Source organism: Cyphomyrmex costatus, unplaced genomic scaffold (genome assembly GCF_001594065.2).
Source record: "Cyphomyrmex costatus isolate MS0001 unplaced genomic scaffold, Ccosl1.0 scaffold18, whole genome shotgun sequence".
Classification (NCBI taxonomy): Eukaryota; Metazoa; Arthropoda; class Insecta; order Hymenoptera; family Formicidae; genus Cyphomyrmex; species Cyphomyrmex costatus.
Genome location: NW_017275824.1, coordinates 2777233 through 2797892, shown reverse-complemented (window position 1 = coordinate 2797892; position 20660 = coordinate 2777233). Strand labels below are relative to the sequence as shown.

The window sequence follows — 20660 nt, the reverse complement described above, 5'->3', positions numbered from 1 at the left end:
TTTACTTTTATTAAGCACTTAATATATGCGGCGCAACATTGATGTTGCAAGACGTAAATTTAAAATATTTTTCAGGCTTCGTAACTTATTATCAAATTTATCAGAAAATAATTGCGCTATTATATCGTACAATCATTATTGTTCTGCGCTCTATACTTCTGATGATGATGGTATCGCGTGGGGATGCTGGTCGGTGTGCTGGTGGCATGAAGACGCATGTCCGTGAAGATCATCCTGGACTCTTCCAGGAAAACCATCATAGCTTTGTCTGTTTCGTTCGCCGTCCCTACATTGAGACGTTTTTCGAGGTCCAGCACGACAAACGATTTCTCGCGCGAAAGGGATCGCACTCGGCGATCCCACGTTGATCTATCGATCGGCGCGATTCCATTGCGCTTCGGAAGACATCAGATAAAAAAAGCTATGCACTCCGATAAAAAAAAAAAACGCACCGACTGTTCACGTTTCTTCGCGTGATAGCGACTGACGATCGAATGAGAAAATGTTTAAGTTTGCAATAATTGGAACCGATATCTTTGAATTTAATTATCGCTTGTTAACAACTCATTAATATTTATGAGGATCGCAGCGGTTGACGCGAGTTTGAGGACCCATAAAAAAAAAACGGTTTTGAAGAAACTAGTTTATCAGAGATCGTTCCGAGTTCTAGAAGTCACTGTTGATCTTCATCGACGAACTGATACAGAGCGAATGTCAGAATGACGCAACGAAACCGTGCCCCTAAGGGCGCACTGATCTTCCCCACTACTACACGGCCCTGCTGGGCCCCAGGATTGGTCGGTCTCATCAGTTACGTTAGGCCGATTGGTCGAGAAGAACCCTTTTGCCCTTTCGGCGTGTCCTCTCCCCCTACTTCGGTACAGCAGCAACCCTTCGCGAGCATCCATCATCGTATCTTATGACTACTTTCTCCCTCGCCACCCCTTTACTAAGAGCCTCCTTCGTCTCGTTCGCGCCGGGGTTGTCGGATAATGGCATGGAACCGATTCGCTTATTCGGAGAACATGGGCTTACGCATCGGGATTGGTTCGCGCGATTTTTAATAATTATTTCGATACACCGATACACTATTTTGAAGGAAGATTTATAGCATTCAACGTATGTCGCGCTCAGGGTTGCTGTCGCAGGAACGAGATTCTGCGTACGTTATTGGAAGCAATAAACTTTAGGATTTTGTTTCATTCGCTTTCCGTACATTAATTGATCGCAAAAGCTTGTGCAAGTTATATTAAATATATAATAAATTAGATGTATCTATATATATAATCAATTACAGGCTTTCCACAAAACTAAAAAGCAAGTATATTAGGAAATTGTCAGAGAAATCAGGAAAAAGTCAGGGAATTTTTAAAAATAAAAGTTCTTGGCTTTGAAGAAGGCTTTTAAGACGTATATACATTATATCTACGCAGTGTCTCGAATACCGATTCAATAATTAAAAATGCAAGCAGTGTCCACAGCAATATTAATAGTAATTTACATTTCTATGCTAAATTGGTTTCTCAACAAAATATTTGATTTCCAAATCATAAAATACAAAAAATTTTAAAATTATTGAAAAACAGGGAAGATATATGAAATTTTAAGACAAGGAATTTGTGACAATTCTGGATTTTAAAAAAGTCGTTATATAAAGAAAAAAGATTAGAAAGAAAAAAGCTGAAAATTTTTTATATAGCTATCATTAAATTTATGTAATGAGTAATGAAGTTACATAAACGTGATCTCACAACACATTTCTATGTAAATGATGAAAACGTTATCATTAGATGTAACAAAAATTATATATAGATACACGGCTTGATCATGGGAATCAGTTTAACAAATGATTGATTTAACATTACCATGTCTCCTGATATTTAAAGAATTAATAAATTATACTCAATTAAATTTAATAAATTATATTTATTAATGATACTATGGATCTTAATAGTTTTCATCATGGTTTCAACAACGTTATTTACACATTTCTTTTGTTAGACTTTGTAAGTATTCTTCGCGTTTACGAGGTAAATGTAAAAACACGTAAGCTGAAGCGAGCAATCAGCCGCGACTAAAGACAAGGGAAGAAACTATTCCTTCACATTCTTGTGGGAAAAGTCGAAAACCGCGGAGAGGCGCAATGTCGAAGGGGGACGAGGGTCAGCAATGCCAAAAAGTAGAAGTCGCTTAGCCATTTGGTGCCGCTCTTCTCGCTTTCCCATCGACTCTCAATTCTAGGATAAAAGCTGTGGAGAGAAACCAAAAATGGAGATAAACGCTCGCGAGAACGTTGTAAAAACGCTCCGCTGCAACGCAGGTGGGGTAGTAGATCTTTCGGGTCCATCGAGGTGCTACTGCGGGGCTACGGGAACGATCGTTATAGGAACGTAGAAGAAGAAGAAGAGTAAAGGAATTCAAAATCCAGTGAATATCCTGCTAGACGCGGCGTCACTTTTCGGGGGCCCCGACCCGATTTTCGCTTCTCCATCTGCGTTACCTGACGGGAGGATTCCCCCGAAATCGTAAAAAAAAAAGGGAGAAAAAAGACGCAACAGGTCAGGTAGGATACCTTTAGGAAACTGGCGCGCACGCACAACATTGGTGCGGATTCCCAATAAAATTTCGCTCCGTTCGGCACGTTCTACCCCACTTGGGTGTATTTTGGGCCCTTCTTCCTTCGTTCGCGCGACCCATTACTCCCCATACCTATTTCTCGTTCTTTCTAACGCGCAGGATGTTGCGGCAGGTACATACGCGACTCACACGCGGCTTTCCCTTTTCATCCACGAATTTGCATCGTCCCTCCCTTTTTTCATCAAAAATTACGCTTTTTTTCCGTGAGAATCTGTGGGCCCCTCCGCAGACTCTTCGCAAACGGTAAAGACAGTGCTGGTAGTGGGGAGATAGAAGAAGGGGTCCAAAATTTTTGGGGTGATTTCTGCCGGTTTCGATTTTACCCTTGCTCTCTCCTTTGTACGTTATGGCGAACGACGCGGTAAAGATGGCAGTTATGTGCCAGGTGTAACGTCTTTGATAACAGAAAAAGAGAGATTCGCGGATGAAACTACCGCCGATTGGTTTTACTTCTTTATAACATACACTTGCGCAAAATCACACTGATCACACACAAACGCACACGTACTTAAAGACAGAAGGAGAAGGAAGGGGAGGTAATGCGACAGGAAGCGACGGTTTTTTCAGTTTTTTTTTCCATCTAGTACGCGAGTAACTGACACTTCGCTCTCGACGAATCACAGGCGATAGTTTAAAAAAGAGCCAACGGATAGTCACGATAAATTTTGTTTAGGGTAGACATGTCACTAGTATATCTATACGAAAGAGAGAGATGAAGAGTGAGACGCGTGAATGTGAACGTTAACGGATTTTTATTTCATAAAGTCTCATGCGCCATTGGTTGCACTGGAAAGAGATAGATCTTCTCATAGTAAAGAGTACATTTTATATAAAAGGATTTTGAAAAGATCTACTGTAATTTAAAAACTTGTATGAACATTATAGAGCACATTTTTGCACGGAGAGAACGATTTTAGCAAAATTAAAATATCTAAAAGTTTAATTAGAGGCAGATCTGAAAATAATTTTGTTGGACCATCAAATAATTAGATAGATATACATACGTTTAGGCACAATGATAATGCTGCAAAAGCTTTGCCAATTTGATAATCAGACCTTGCAAATATTTTTATAATCTGACAAAATTATTTTTAGATCTGTATTTAGCTAAATTTTTAGATACTTCATTCTAAAACCATTCTATCCATGTAAATTGTTCTAAGTAACGACTCTAACTTTCTTTATCCTTCTCTCCTATAGATATCTTCGATATCATTCTACCTTTGAGAGCGATTAAAAAATAAAATATAACGACGTTGCCATTAGTTTCAAACTACCGACAAATTCACACCTGCGACCCTACAGTCGGATGAAAGGAACGGCCATTCGGATCGCCGATCCACCCGCCGATCTCGAGCCGGCATCGATTCGATATCGAACTGTACGAAAGAATGTCGTTCATCTGGAAGATCGTTATCTCTCGATGGATCCTCGATGTCTCTTTGTGCCGCATCTGCATACACATCGACGCACGCACACTCGCGCGTTCATCGCACGGCCGTCCTTTGTGCCGTCGACGCGATCACAATGCAGTCGCCCATGCAATTTCGAGCCATTCAAGTCCGTTTAGCGCTTTGCACGAGTGACACGGTAACCGTCTATCCATCACCCACGCACACTCGTACAAATACGAGTCGAAAACATCATCGTCGCAGAGTCGTACGAACGCAAGCGATGATACACACGGGCGGCATCGCGCATCGGTGGGGAGGTGCAGCTGTGGATGCAGCCCTCGTGTGTTATACGTGCTGTTCCTACGAGAGAGGTCGAGGATGCGAGGCCGCGACGGCGACCTTCGCCTTCGTCCCTTAAGAGAGCTTCTCGCGTGACCCACGGCGAAAACTACGTGGCCGACGACCCGAGCACGGGAAACCTCCAAGATCAGAAGTGTTCACCGCGCACGAGTCACGTCCGTCAGGTGATAAAATGGCGCACAATAGTGCACCTGAAGGCTACTGAAGATTGTGCGATTTTTGGTAAAACTTATGTTAGTTCGAGAACGGCAGAGAGAGAGAGAGAGAGAAAGAGAGAGAAATTAATCTCCTGGTGATGGTCTCCCACTTATTGAAAGCCAGACCGGAAAAATCATAAATTCGAGAATTTATCGTGGCGTTAATTTATTATAAATTTAAATGTGACATTCTTGGTATGTTGATACAAATAATTTTAGGAATCTACATAGTTTTTTTAAATATGTGGTATATTGCATTAATTAAAGGCAAACATCGCATTTGTTCGTGAAATTAAACGTTGCGAGTATACTCTAATGAAGATAATTTCTACCACAACAGGTCTTTCGCCCTGTTACGTGTTTTAACATGAACATTTCCTAGTTAATCTAAATTATAATGCAAAAAAAACTCACACAATACGAAGTAACACAATGTGAGCAGTGTTCTCGGAGATCCATACAAACCAATCTGAATTATATACCGCCACTCATGAATCGTACATATCAGAACAAAAGTTTCCCAGAACTAATTCGTCGAAGTCAAAGTTCGAACGAACGTGCAAAATCATGTGACTAACATTTGGTAAAACTAGAACCTTGATAAATTCTAGATCCAATTGACTTTTTACTCTATTATTATTATAATTAACATTAATGTAATTATAACTGTAATACTTATCGATTTAAAATCTTATTACTATCTTTTGCCAACATGCCAGAATCGCAACTTCACTTTTACGAATTATATTAATTTCTTTTTCTCCAAATTGTGCAAATTCTTAATATATATTTAATCAATGAGTTCGAGAATCATTTATTACAAATCTGAGTCAAGCAACATGGATCGATTCTATCATGTTTCGATTTTATCGAACAGTAGCGTATACATTCCCATCTAAATTGGCGGACTCGACCGATGAATAGCGACAGACGCTTTCTCCGTTCGCGAGCGAGGAATCGCCATGAAAAAGTTCCATTTTCTGGATGAATTCTGGCCACAGAGAGCACCGTGCAACCAGAATCCCTCCCTAAACGGCAATCTCTTCTCTCTCTCTCTCTCTCTCTCTCTCTCTGTTCATCTTCCTTTCCAGAGATTCTCTTCGTCCTTTTTTCTCCTATTTCCTTCATTCTCGTTCTTCCGCTCGTTCTCTGATTCAAAGTGTTTTTGTTCGCCAAGGCGAGAATAGCCACCGACGATGAGGGCGTGCTGCTCTTTCCGCGCGATCTACATAAAATATCGATTCTCGAGCCGCGTCTCGGGAAAAATATCGGCGAGTCACGCGGGCCCGATGATGAATCCCTCCTACTGAAATCGGCCCTTCTCGCTTTAACGTATACGGAACGCGTCACAAAAGAGAAATCGTTATTTTCACGGCTCGGTCCGATTTCGCGGTTGCGTCCCGCATTCCCTCCCCGTTTAATCCCCCTCGCCCTCTCTTTTACATTGCCGATCCACCCGCGAATTCGCGATCATCTCGTCGGCGATTTACTTGATTCCCTGCCCTTTTACTTCTTTATATTGTTTCTTCTTGTTCTTCGGTGGTCTTATAGTCGATGAGTTTTCTTCATAACTTTTCACGATTCTTCCAAGATTACTAATGCGATCAAATCATATAAATTCGATTATGACTTCTATTTCTTTTTAATTGTAAACGATTATCCTTATTAAATAAATAATATTCTTTTGCAGAAACGACGTTCCTTAAACATCATCAAGTTTTTCATCCAACATACTATCGAATTCATTGCTTTCACGAATCTAAGAACCCTCATAATAATTGGCATAATCAATTGTTTCAATGTTCATGATAGCGAATGATTTCTTCAGAATTAATTTACAGCGTATTAGAGTCGTAAAACACTTGCTGTCAGAATCGAGTTAACGTGAACTTTTACGCATTAATACCAAGTTTGATATACCACATCAGTTCTCTTCAATCGATCATAAAAAGTGGTATTTTCGGATTGGAAAATTCAATAAAATCGTTCGAACGGTCAAAAATAAATCGCACTTCAAATCTAAGCAAATTATACATCACATATATGAAGATACTTAATACACACTTGAATTTGCAGTGCAATGTCCAACATTAATTTAAGCAAAATTTCAAATTTAATTAATGTGAAATATTTCTACTACGATTATTACAGCACTTCTTCATTTTAATATAATTTAAAACTAGACACAGTTTGATGTTATTTCCTATCATATCAACTTTTTCCGATATATAATATATCGCAAATGTCGCAATTACTTGTACATTTTCTAAAAGGACGACAACGACAAGTTTCTCATCGTTAGAGAGTTCCTTTTTCCCCGATTTACTTGCATCTCGCAGCAAGACGCACACCCCTCTAAGATGGCAGATCGCATTAGAGCCGGGTTCCTCTCCTCCCAACCGTTCTTCTTTCTCGGTCGTGTAGCAACGCGACCGAATGTCTAAGCAGCATCTGCCCTCCGCGTCGTTTCTTCGTCGCCATTCTTACGTAAGGCAACGACAATGCAACCCGGCCCGGGTTACGGGGGAGGAATTCCCCGGGTATTATTCCCGAGGTATATGCACCGCCTGTCAACCGACTTACGATTTTATTAGGGCCTTACGTCATTCGATTATGCTTGGCTAGGCCCCGGTTTTCATTCAGGGCAAGACCCCGAGACTACCGCGGGAGGAAACGTCCGACATAACAGATCAGATCCGATCGGTTTCTACATCGTTACCTTGAACATTTTAACACTGCGAGGCTTTATGACTGTTTCATGTAAAAATATGGCTGAAGGTGACGTATTGTGATTCAGAAATTCTTTATGAAGAACGTAACAGAATGCCGAGTATACGACAAACTAATATCCTCCGATTATATGAAATATTCTAAGATCTCATAAATTATCAAGCGGTGAAGGATGACCATAAAAGAGATTACACAGTATATTGTCCCAAAAATATTTTCTCAGACAAGTTTCGTGTGTAAAAATCATGATTGAGAATCTGCCAGGATTCCTAGCGGGTAAACTACGAGTCGCATAAGTATTGTCTGGATGTTGTTGACGAAAATCGCGGCAGTTACCGCGACGAGAGTGTAGACGACAAGAGAAGCGTATCAAAGGGGAGGGCACCATAGGGGGATAGATACCAGAGCCAATAGAATAACAGTGTTTCGTCTGGCGTGTTTTGAACCGGCATTGCCCGGCGGCTCGGCAAGGGTGACGAGAGAAGGGGTGGACTGGTTTCCGAGCTCGGCGTGTGTGGGGTGAGTCTAAAACCGTTAGGTTGGTCGCGTGCTACCGGAGGCACGTGGCCGCATCCTCCTCCCTTCCTCCCCCTATTCTCTTGTGTCTTTTTTACGCACGCGCACATATGTGTCCCGAACGAGGAGCGACAAGATGTACGGATACCTCTGTACTCGAACGGATTCTTAAGCGCGGGATAATCTTATATTATGTGATTATATTCTTATACATATTTCCATACAGCATAGAAGTTTGCATCAACATCGCAACATTCTAACAATATTGTAGTAACGTTGCAAACGTTGTAGCAATCTTGCTGCAAACTGCTGTACGGATCAAAAAACTATATTTATCTTTGACATCTATTTTGTTTATTATTAAAGATAATTTTCTATTAAATTGTAGGGTCGAATAATTTGCTTTATAACTTTTTTGTAATATTTTAATTGGACTTTTAATCTTTATTATTTATTTGTGAAATCTTTGACATTTATTTTATTTATCTGCACAGTTGTGGAATTTTTTTATTAAAAATAAAATCAAGGATAATTTTAAAACTGATTCTATCATGGCGCGTGTAAAAGACTGATCCTTTAGAATTAAATTTCGATCCATTCTCTAATCAAGCATATACGATCTATGTGAGAAAATTGTCAACATCACGCGCGCAACGAATCTCTAAATGGGTATTACGGATTCTGCCAGGGCGATTGGTACTTAATTTATTCCGTCTGTTTTCGGAAGTCACGGTGAGCGTGGGCCTGGAGCTATTGATCGACGAAATTCGATGATCATTGTTGCCCAGAGCTTATACCAGCGAAACCCTAAATTAAGGGTCAGGTAAGCAGCGAGAGATGCTCGGACGCATGGCGCCATTAACCGCGGTTGCAGCACGATGAAAACGAAATAGCCGATCGCGCGGCAGATGCGGGGATCGGTAAACAGTCGACCGGATAACAGTTAGGCTGCTGCCGTCATCGCTCGTCATCATCAACGCGGCCATACCGTTAGACAGAGGCAATGTGCGGGCCCTTCGACACGTGCTACTCGATCAAACGCAGCCGTCCTTCGAATGCAGATATAGATATAGAATGTTTCAACAATTGATTTAAATATTGAAAATTTAAACAATTTGAATATAATTTAAAAATCATAAATTTATAATCCTAAAAAAAAAAGGCATTTAAAATAAATAGTAAGCTTGCACTATAATTTTTGCAGCAAGTAAAAACAAATCGTGATTAGCGATCTCGTAGAAATAGTGGTGAGACGTGAACAGGAAATCGTTTCACCTTCACTGTGTTCGCCGTGAATTTCCGATAAGGAAATGAAACTATGCATATAAAGGAGAATGTTACCGAAGAGGGAAAGTTTCGCGACGATACTATTTCGCATTGGCACCCTTTGCCGCTTCGACTGGCAGTGATGTATGGTGCGGTAGACCTGCATGCTGACCACTCCCACTCTCTTATGAGCAACTTTTCCGCGTATTGGGCGAAATTTGATTTCTAGATCTCTTTTCCGAGGGCAAAGAGCCGGACAATAGAATTTTCAATCGTTGAAGATTGGACAGATATTGCTAAGTGCGCAGGAAATTGCAGTCTTCTTTTCAGAATATACATAGTTACAGCATTTTATATTACTTTACTTTCGATCCTATTTTAATGTAAATTTTATTACATGATCGCGAAATTATCATTAATCATGAGAACAGTGAACCTTCGTCAGTTCCTGAAAAAAAGAGCGAGTATAGGCAACGTTGAGGTTATTTGAATATCCCATATTTAAGATTCGCCCTGCGTAGTCCAGGGCAGTGATTGTCGACTTGGCAGGCTGGTCACGTGGCCGGCACGTCATACACGTCAAACCAACCCCCTGTGGAAACCGCCCTATTGCGTCTAAGGCCGCCCCGCGGCCGGTCAGCATAAGCGGGGAGGCCTGCGAGCACTTTACATTCTATTTTCACGCTGTACTGACCCCGATGTATGCGACTTCCTTAACGTATTCGTCAGATATTGCCTTTTGGCACGTGCTACCTACCAAATCGATATTCATCTTCTGTGAGAATGAGAATTTATCGACGTCCTTAAAGTGGCACCGATCGCCACGCTCGCTCCCCAGACAGTAAATTTATAAGTCGTGTTCGATGCATTACATTTTCACATAAAATTATGTTCACGGAAAAAATTATCTTAGCGATATCAAGAAGCAGTTTTACAATATTTGATATACTTATAATATAGAGGTACGTAGTGTCAATAAAATTCAATGAATATTAAGAGAAAATAAACACCACTCAATTAATGTATAAACGACTTTTATTTGACTCGTATTAATTAACACTAAAACCGCGAGTCTAAATTAACTCAATCGTGAGTCAAGGTAAATTACAACTTTTTACAAAGCAAGGTTATTATCATAAAAGTAAAATTATTTGTAATTAATTATGATTATTTATGAAAAATCACAGTCGATGTTCAAAAATTCAGCAAAATTAAATGAATTTCACACAACCCCTGTCTACATGTAAACTGCGGTAAACGAATGATGAACAAAGAGCAACTTTCGACGCGTGATCACCTACCACCTGACGTGCTATAAGCGGAATAGCTGGCTATTTTATGCGTGTCACTGCCCCGCGGTATTTTCACGGGACGACGAGCACCCCCGGATTTTTCCAGGGGTTCTCCGCGAGATGGGCGGCCGTCCAGTCGAGGGGAGACCATCTAACCGAGTTAAATAACGCTACATTAACGCCCAGCGCGATACAAGGTCTGTCCGAGTGTGAAATACCCCATGGCTTATCAAGCTCCCGCAGAAGTTTCTCTTTAATAATCTCATGCCGATCGTTACTCACGTCGATGTGGCCGCACAACACTCTGTCTTTTCTGAAAACAATGTCGGCTTTTTCAGAATAAAAGACAGTGTCATTTGTTGATCTAGCGTTAGAATTACTCCCCATTTGATCGAGTTTGATGCAACTTTACGTGAGATTAGAGCGAACACAATTTTGGACGAGTAATGTACTTAGTACAAACATTGATTCAACAAATTGGGTTATTCGTTCGTGTTCTTCACATTTCATTTCTTAATAAAACTAAGAACATCAAGTAATTAGTTATAATATTTATACATTTTTTTTAAATACATAATCTAATAAATACTTTCTAAAGATGTTAAAGTATACTTAAAAAAGACTTAATATTTTTGTATATTTGTTAAAGTGATAAAATTGATAACTTAGGATACGAACGACTCATCGTAAGAGAGACTGAAAAAGTCGTTGTGTGTACTAACTGGATTAATAATGTCAAAAGTTCGTTTAGTCTCTTTCCTTTAGGAATAATTGAAAGAGTGATAGTATAACTTGGAAAATGTACTTTATCGATTTAAGATTATACTTCTTCAAGTATATATTTTCATCTGTTACACTCCGTTGCTGAAGAATACCAATGTATATCACGTATAATTACGCCTGTTGTTAAAACAGTTCCGCTCCGAAACGTTGGGAATAAAAATTAGAACGGAGAAAATTGCTTTGTGAGACTAATACATCGTAAATTCATTAATATTAACCTACATTCAAGTTTCTATTACATTCGCGAATAAATCCGTTTCTTGAAATAAATTAGTATAATAGGGGTCGATATAGTTATATGTATATAAACAATAAACTCCGAACTTTATATAACATATTAGTACAATGGACTAATGAGAGAATATGTATCCATTTTTTCCCAGACGAATATACATTGTCCTTCCCATCCTGAATATTTATAATAATCTTTCTTTTTATTACTTTTTTACTCGTCATCTCTTTGTTAGCGGAACTCACTTGGCTGAACGATTAAACTAATTATGAGTTTTGGTCCCTACGGCAATCAGAATTAGGCGGTCGTAATGAATTTAATTATTCCAGTACCTCCGCACCACCTTGACGACGACGACGACCGTAGACTCCGGTTGTTTCGAAGATGATTGTCTTAGTAAGAATATCACGGTGACGTTTACCTGCGCGTATCGTCTTTTGTCCTTTTGCCACAATTACCGACGTCTAGACGCGACCGCTGTTCCTCTACGAAATGACAATTACTTGGCAGTAGAATCGTCTCACTGACCGTTTCTCTCGGTTAAACGACCAACGTTCCAATTGTTAGACTGCTATAGTGTTCTTGCTGTAGCCTCATTTCTCCATATATGTTTGTAATAAAGTTAAGGATTTGTTTCTGATTCTATAGAAATTATTTCCATATTAATTATTGCGTCAAATTTGACAGAATCGATGAATTATAGGCAGAGATCTAGCGACATTGTCAATGTTATATTGATTTTAATTCATTTTTGACCATGAGAGCTACATCATTAAATTCATAATGTCAAATTATATTCAATTTGAGTTAACCATTCTATATTCCAATTTTAGTTATTTTTTATCGTTTCTAAGATTACCACTGCATTTACTCAATATTTGGTTAATTTTACTAGAATAATGAGAATAATTTGACTCAAGAAAATGTATTAAATTCGACTCAAATTTAATTTATTATTTACGAGATTTATATATGTAATGTGAACGTTTTATTTTGAAACTATTCACAGATTGAATTTATTTACATTTGGCACACATAGTAGTTAAAAGTAACAAAGTTTTATTTTTATCTCAAGTGATTGAATTATCATTGCACTTTTCATATTTAACAGCGTATAATAAGTAAATTATTAAAAATAATATATAGTAATATTATTATAAAACTTTGAAATCTCTACAAAATTTTTACAGTAACGCAGTCCTCGTATTCCTTGCTGTTGCGAGTACATAAATTAAAATAGTCAAAATGATAAAATGTTGAAAATCCATAAATAAATTATTAAATTTATATTCTTTCTATCATTACGTTATATTTTCGAAGAATTCTTATAATTGTGTATATATTTGAAACGTATAGATGAGACGATTAGATAGGCGAAGATTGTCGAAAGATTAAAAAATCGCTCGATAATGTCCGAGGGGAAAATCTCAACCCATCTTTTAACGGTTATACGGCAATACCTGTGTCGACGTTAACGCACTCGCGTTATATCCTTACCGAGATGACGATCGCGAGGTTCTGGGTATAGAGAAGGCAGCCTCTTGCACACACAGAGGTGTGCCTTTTTTTCCCTTTTCCAGAGCCCCTCTGTACTTTACCACCCCCTTTCCTCCACGCGCTGGCGAGGAGAGAGAACTTCTCTCCCTCTCTCTCTCTCTCTCTCTCTAGCCTCCCCGATTGTTACCGACTCCGTTCTCGCCCTTCGCCTTCCCTACCAACCTTTCACCGGGCACGACTCTGGCTTAATGGCTGACAGGGCTATCGGGTTTCTGCAGAAGCGTAAAAGATCTTCGAGGAAAGACGCGGAAAGAGCGATAGGCGCTGCCTTCATCACTCTTTTTGTCTCTTTCTCACTTTCTTTTTCCTGCTCCCTTGTACGCACTTTTTCCTGTTTGCCGGTGCATACACCCTTACCGCGAGTAAACGAGAGACCTACGGGCGACGAATCGTACATACCGTAGCTTGTACAGACTGAGTTCCCATGTGTCAGCTGACTCATACAATTCCATGCTTAAGATAAACGCGCACGTCTCGTATTTCTCGCGCAATTTAATCCGTCCATCGTTGCGTTATCCTCGGGGGAAAAAGGAGAGACCAGTCTCTTTCTTACAATATTATTCCTGAGGTATCATTAATTTCTCCATTAATAGAAATTACTCTGAGATCCCATGTGAATACAAGGTTGCAAAAATGTCGGCAGTATACGAAGTAATTTATGAGATCCTCTCAACCTCCCATATAGTATTACTCTTGAAATAATCTGCTTTTAAGAACAATACACAATAGCGTCTGACATAAACGACGTTGCATTGATTGCAGATGATTAAAATTTATACAACTTATGTCTACGTTCGAATATATAATACGCACGATGTTCAATATGATTTAAAGAAATTTACACACAACGTGTTCTATGGTACAAGCATGCTGCTATACATCCCATAAAAAAGGAAGACAAGTAAAAAACTGGGATCCTAGAAAGATCTCGCTACTCATCAGCCTGTTGCAGGCCCACCCCCACGAATGTATGGTATATATAAAAAACTACGAGGGTTGCACCCCTCGACAGCGGGTGTATACGTATCGTCAATCTGTACAATCGCGTGCTAGTAGATAACATAGCGCTAATTGATTATAATAAGCGGCAAGGAAGGAAAGGCGGAAGCAAGGCTGGGGTTGAGAATCGTAGATTGTATCGGGGGGTATGAAAACGCGTTTAAATGGTCATCCAGTAGTTAAGTTGTTACTTCCGGTATTATGTAGGGAGCCTCAATTTCACCGTATTAATTTTTTACAACCCATTATATCGTAAATTTATAATAAAACAATCTTTGCAAATAGTGAACAATTGTTTCATAAAAATATTTGAATATTACAAAACCATTACAAAACAATATTACTTTAAAATTCAAAATATAAAACCTATGTATTTATTCAATATACATTGGTGTACAGGCAAATAGAGTCAAAATGTTAGTTATAATTTAACAATTTCATATTCATTTGATTTCGCATAATTACTTCCGGAATTGTTCGTAATTATGCGAAATCAAATGAATATGAAATTGTTAAATTATAACTAACATTTTGACTCTATTTGCCTGTACACCAATGTATATTGAATAAATACATAGGTTTTATATTTTGAATTTTAAATTTTGAGAGTCATTAAACTTTATTTTATTGTAACATTTAAAGTTTATGTAATTTTAATTAATATTACTTTACTTGAATATGTTTAGATATTATACTCAAATGGCTTTTCTATCTCTATATAGATCCTACAAATTATAATAATTTCACAAGAATAATAACAGCGATATTTAATTAACAGACTTAAATTAATACACTTTACAGCGAACAAAATTTCTATTCTACGAGGACAAATTTTATTTTAACATCTGCAATAATTGAGAGAGCCAAGTAGAAAGGTTAGAAAGACAAACGGGAGACACCCGGTGCTGACAGCGGGGGCGTTCGATAATTTATCGTCTTCATTTACCCGTGTCCATATTTATTGCGTCGTTATGAACAATACGGCGCCTATTAAACGAAATACGCCTGACCTCACTACGCGGACGCACAATCGAATTAATGCTCGGGCTCGCGCGATCATGTCCAATAATAAGCTTAATAAATATTGATTGTTTAATTAATGTATAATCGACCGTGTGGGATACAGGCTGCGCGCTATCGGCAGTCAATTTGTCCGCCCACTGGCGCAGCACGAATTTATTAACGGTTTACTTTCTGTAGTCACGCGTAGCTTTCGACTGTTTTAATTGTCCCTGCTGGCAGAAATAACAGAGACGCGACTTTCCAAAGCATATGGAATTTTCTATGTTATGCCTACAGCATTAAGTTCTATTTCAGTTAGAAGACTCTTAAGACAAGTAAAAAACAATTATTTTACTGTTAGATTTTTTCGTTATATTATATTTTACTTTCACTTTTAAATCGTAATTCGTTTTTTACATTTGCATTCCTTTCATTTTTCTTTCACTTGCCTTAGAAAATGATTGTATCAAAACAAATTTTACGATCTTTCTTTTTAACTAAAAAATTCAGAATAAATTTTTAAGCCGAAGACAATTTATTTTTCATTTTTGCAAAAAGAAAATAGCTTGGAAAAAATACAAGAATATATAGTAAATAACGTTCCAATTAAAGAAAAATATACTTGTTTTCCAGAAATGACGTTAAAATCAAAGAAATTTGTCAACAGTACAGCAATGTATAAATTTCTTTGACTTAAACGAATCTTTTTTTAATTAAAGAAACTTTTCTCTTTGCAAATTTATCGAGTGTTGTCATATTATTGTTATCATTATTTTCTCTGAGTGTAAGAGTGCGTGAAGCTTATACCTCGATAGTTCAAAATGCAAGAACCGACTTTAGAGTTACATATTGCATACCGTACAAAATCAAACGTACGCTGAGCAAGCACTGTCGATGATCTGTAAGTAACTGCGGGAGAGAGAGATTAATCGTTAATGCAATAATTATACGTTCACGAGGCAATTACACGGCTTCGCGAAAGGGGAGCAGCCCCGCGCCAGAAAACGATGAAAAACGCTGCGTCTTCTGTGGGAACGGCCGTCCCATTAATGGAATCACCAATTGCAGAGTTATTGGTTAAATTGCTAATTGCTAGCCTCTTTCTTTGGTTCCCTTTCTAACGCCGCGTGTAACGACAATTGCGCCAACACCCACCCGCCGATCAACGAACGCCATTTTCATAAATAACGTCCCGTCTTTTCGTCGACCGTACAATTTCTCACGGCTGCTTCTCCACGGCACTTACTTAATTTTCGGAGTGGGCGAGTGAATTAATCTCCCCGCGATCGAACTGTTTGCTCGTTCTCTAGGAGGCAACAAGAACGGAGGACGGAAGTCGTCCTCGACTCGTGAGAAATGCGCACCGGCCGAGGGAGAAAACATCTCGCAGAGCCCGTTCGCTTCGCGAAAGGGGAATCGCGAATCTGTTGCTCGGTTCTTCGGCCGTGCGCCCATCCTTCATTCTTAGAAAGGATCGCTGTACTTGTTTTCATTTCCACTTATGCGATTAGACTCTCACGGTGCATACACGTATTACAATTAGCGTCTCACACGAATGCTGCGTAGTTTTATGCAAAATATTTAAAAAACATTTTTCCGTTATATATATAACGTTCTAAAATTTTTTAGATATATATTTATATAACATTCTAAATTTTTTAAGTATTAAAATTAATTGAAGTTGCAATTTATATAAATAATTTAGAGAATATTGAGTACAGAATTTGTAATAAAAATAAATAATAAAATTTTCTCAGTCACACGTAATTTAAATATCTTCATTGAGAAAAATTTCCAATTGAAAATACAAAAGAATAAAAATTTTCTGATTAAATCTATTTTAATTCCGAGATAACTAGATATCCATTTATGATAACTGAAGTTCTTGATTAATATGATCAAAATTTGAATTTTCGTTTGTTCATTCATTTTTAATCAGAAGTTTTCCTCAGTGTTTTAGTCATTACGTATATTTTTGCGAACGTATGTCGACAAACAATATGAGCAAGTAGAAGGAAGTCAACACCGCACACAGTCAGCATTCCAGCAAAATTAGCATACTCCGCTTGCAAGACATTCACCAGTGGATATACCAACGATAAAAATCTGAAAATCCCCAAGAAATCCCATCGCGGAATTTGAATTTGCTCGGTCTAGCTGCGATCGTGACGCATGAATTCTGAAGTTGGAAAAGAAGGGCTTCTCTATATTCAGACTCTCGTTTCGTCCCTCCGATTCGAATAACAAAGTGAACTAGTTCGATCAAGACATACACATCAGTACAGCTTCTCAGTATCACCATAATTTTCTTTAAACAAAGAAGTGAATTTTTATTAAAAATTATCATTTCAATTCATGAAATTTATTTTCAATTTATCAATTAATATTAATAGCAAATAGAAGTACAGTCATAAGTTTAAAAAAATATTTTTGATAATTTCATTTTATCTTAATAAGAAAACCTTACATAAAAAATTAATGAATAGAATTAGTAAGAATTATTATTAATTTTCACTAAGAGAGTAATTATAAATTCGTTAAATGTTGATGAATTTTCAAAAATAAATAAAGAATAAAAGAGAAAAACGGAAAAGGTTGCGGGCAGCTGAATCAGATTTTCACAAGTTAATGCGTGACTGACGTGACGATTGGCGGTTATGGGCCAAGATGTGAAGAATAGGACTACTTTCGTAGAAATCGGAAAAATATTTTAACATTCAAAAGCGATTTTCCACGGTCGCCTCGGTCCGACGAACGATTTGAATAACAAAGTCACCAAGAAGACGTACTATCGTCCGTGCCTGCATGAGTGAACAGTTTTCAAGCAAGTTTATCGCAGGAATCGTTTGCATGCCAAGCGAAATCGATCCTCGTCCAGCTCTTCAGGATTTCCATCGTCATCGACTTTTGTCGTTTACTTTGATTCGAGACGCAAACGCAAAGACGATTCTTCAAATGAGATGCTAGTGCTTCGATTGATCATTCTTTACTCAAAGAATATAAAAACGACGATTGTAATATTGAATTATTTGTAAGAAACGACTATTAGTAAGTATTTAACGTACATTAATTGATATATAGGTATATATGAATATTTTCATTAAGTTTAGGATGCAATTAAAAAAATTATAGCATAAAAAAATATTTAGAAAATATAAAAACGTTTCTCTCTTATCATTCACAAAAAGCGACGACGTTAAACAGCACAAATAATAAATCGAAAAAAATATAATAAATATTGTGATTTACTTGCTCTTTCTCCGATTTCATAGCTCAAAGTGACATTCGTGATTTCTTTGACTTATAATTAATAACAACTGACATTTTGTTATGAAAATAAAGAGCTCGTACTAGCACATTAGAAAGTATGATGAGTAACGTGATCGCTCGAAAGATCTCGGAGAAGTCCGCATTAAAAGAATCCCTAGTCTAGCCATATCGGTCGAACAGGTGTGCGGGTACGATGCGAGAATAAACGATTAGAATCTCGATTAGCATCCGCAGATCATATTAATCGCGGCTGCATTACCAAGCGGTTGCATCCGCTCGGGTACGATTTCGTAATCGGACACGTATCGGCTTCGAGCGCTGAGTCTCGACTCGCTTTGACGGCTTAATAAGAGGTAATTGCGCTTCAAGTATAGTATAAGCGTATAAACGACCTAACATCGATAATCAAGCATACAACAAGCGACAAACTTTTTTTAAATTAATTAATATTGATGTATCATTCATTTGTTGTTGAAGAATTCTTGATAGCATAATTAAAATATTGTATTATAAATTCAGTTTTATTAATAATTAAATTTAAATTATCATATATATTATGTATTAATTATCTATTGATACTAGACAATAACTGGGCAGATATCTACACAAATTGCATATATTTTTATCAGGAAATTTACTTCGACCACTAAATAAAACTCCACTGAGTTTTATCCATTTTTTGTTCATTTCCTACTTCAGTATTGTCACAACTAATATAAAAATAATTTTGTTTAAACATCGAAAACAATTATGTAGGACGATTAAACCGATTGTTAGAATGTTAAAATTGTTTGCAGCATATAGTCATTAATGTTTAAACGTTTACGTAATTATGCAATAAAATTATTTTCAGATTTGCATCTTGTTAAATTTTTAGGTTACTTCGGTAAAACTGTTCTTTCCATGTATATATTTTAAATTTTCGCGACATCTCTGAAATTCGACAAAATCAGAGACGAACAAGCGATTATTTCTTTCGTGAGAGCCCCTGACTATCACGCGAAATGACACGAATAACATGCCGCGGAGCGTACGACGTTTCGTCGGTAGTTTCATCGTTCCTGACATGGTGATTCGAAGGAAGTGTAAAAAGGAAAACGAGGAGAAGCCGATGAGATGGCCGCGGGGCGAATGGTCGCGAAATGCGTTCACCCGTTTGGAAGACGTGGAGGAAGAGGAGAAAAATGGAGCGGGTGGTAGCGGTGGTGGTGGTGGTGGTGGTGGTGGCGCTAGGCGATCGGAAGTGTGTCAAATTACAGAGGTCCGCGATATTAATGACTCCTAATGACATGCCCCCCTCCTGACAGCAGCGTCCGGTGCCTACCGACCGACACAAGGAAAGAGCACGGTTTCTCCCCACTAAGCCGTTCGCCCGGACCCGCTCGTGAACCACCAAGGTTGGGGCCCCCGTGCTGCTCGCCGCATCGGGCCGGTGGACCCGATTCACAGAATCGACATTAAAAATGCAATTACTAATTGACGGAGGCTAATAGCAATAAGACAAACAACGGGCTAAATGCTATAAAGTAAAACACAGGTCGGCGACGGTGTCCTCCACCCCATCCCGCTCGCTCCCATGGGCTAGGTCCTATCGGATCTCGTTCTTGCCCTCGTACCTCGCTTCTATTTACCGATCGTTTCTTTTTTTTTTTTTTCCTGGTTCGAACTTGTCCGCTCCTTTCGTTGTGATTCCTTCTACGAGGAGTATCGTTCGCGAAGGGGCGCGAGCCCCTCTGTTTACGACCGGTTCGGCATTTCCGAGAGGCCGCCGGTCCAACCGCGGATTTTTTGTCAGCTAGCTCTACACCTTTGTTAGTTTCTGTCCATTCGTCTGTTTTATTTTACCTTGAGAGGTTAGCTTGATGTTCCATCGACGAGATCGAGTTTTAATTCGAACCATGTTCTTTTCCTTTGATGGCAGTCACATATTTTGATTAATTTGTAATTGCATAATTAACACACTATTGAACGTAGACGTATCTGCTCGTGTTCCGTTGGCCGAACGTTGACTATCCGGCGATAAGTTTACTTGTGAGACTTGTTCTTTTTAAAGAGATATGTTTATTAAATCTGACCTGCCGAAACTTAAAAGTTTAACGGTTCCCTTTCTCTGTCGTCTTGTTAACCGAAACAAGAGAGAACAAAAAGAATAGATACTAAAGCTCTCTCTGTCTAGTGCCTTCCTGTTCTAGTGTCTACGTTTTTATTTATTATTTGTCTTGTTCAACAAAACAATGGAGAGGTAAAAGTATTCAGTTCTCTAACGATAAGTTTTGAATAGGTCTGATTTAATCACTGTGCAAGGTCGTTAGAGTTTAAAATTAAAACCGGTATTCATAGTTCGTTCTTATTTCAAGACGTTAACTCTTCATGGTCATCATGGATCTCTCTCTCTCTCTCTCTCTCTCTCTCTCTCTCTCTCTCT

The 20660-nt window shown here is 38.3% G+C and overlaps 1 protein-coding gene across 1 annotated transcript in view; it reads right to left on the bottom strand.

Annotated features, from left to right (window-relative positions):
- Positions 1-20660, bottom strand: part of LOC108772185 (POU domain protein 2) — a 136062-nt gene that overhangs the window by 7675 nt on the left and 107727 nt on the right. The window lies entirely within an intron of this gene.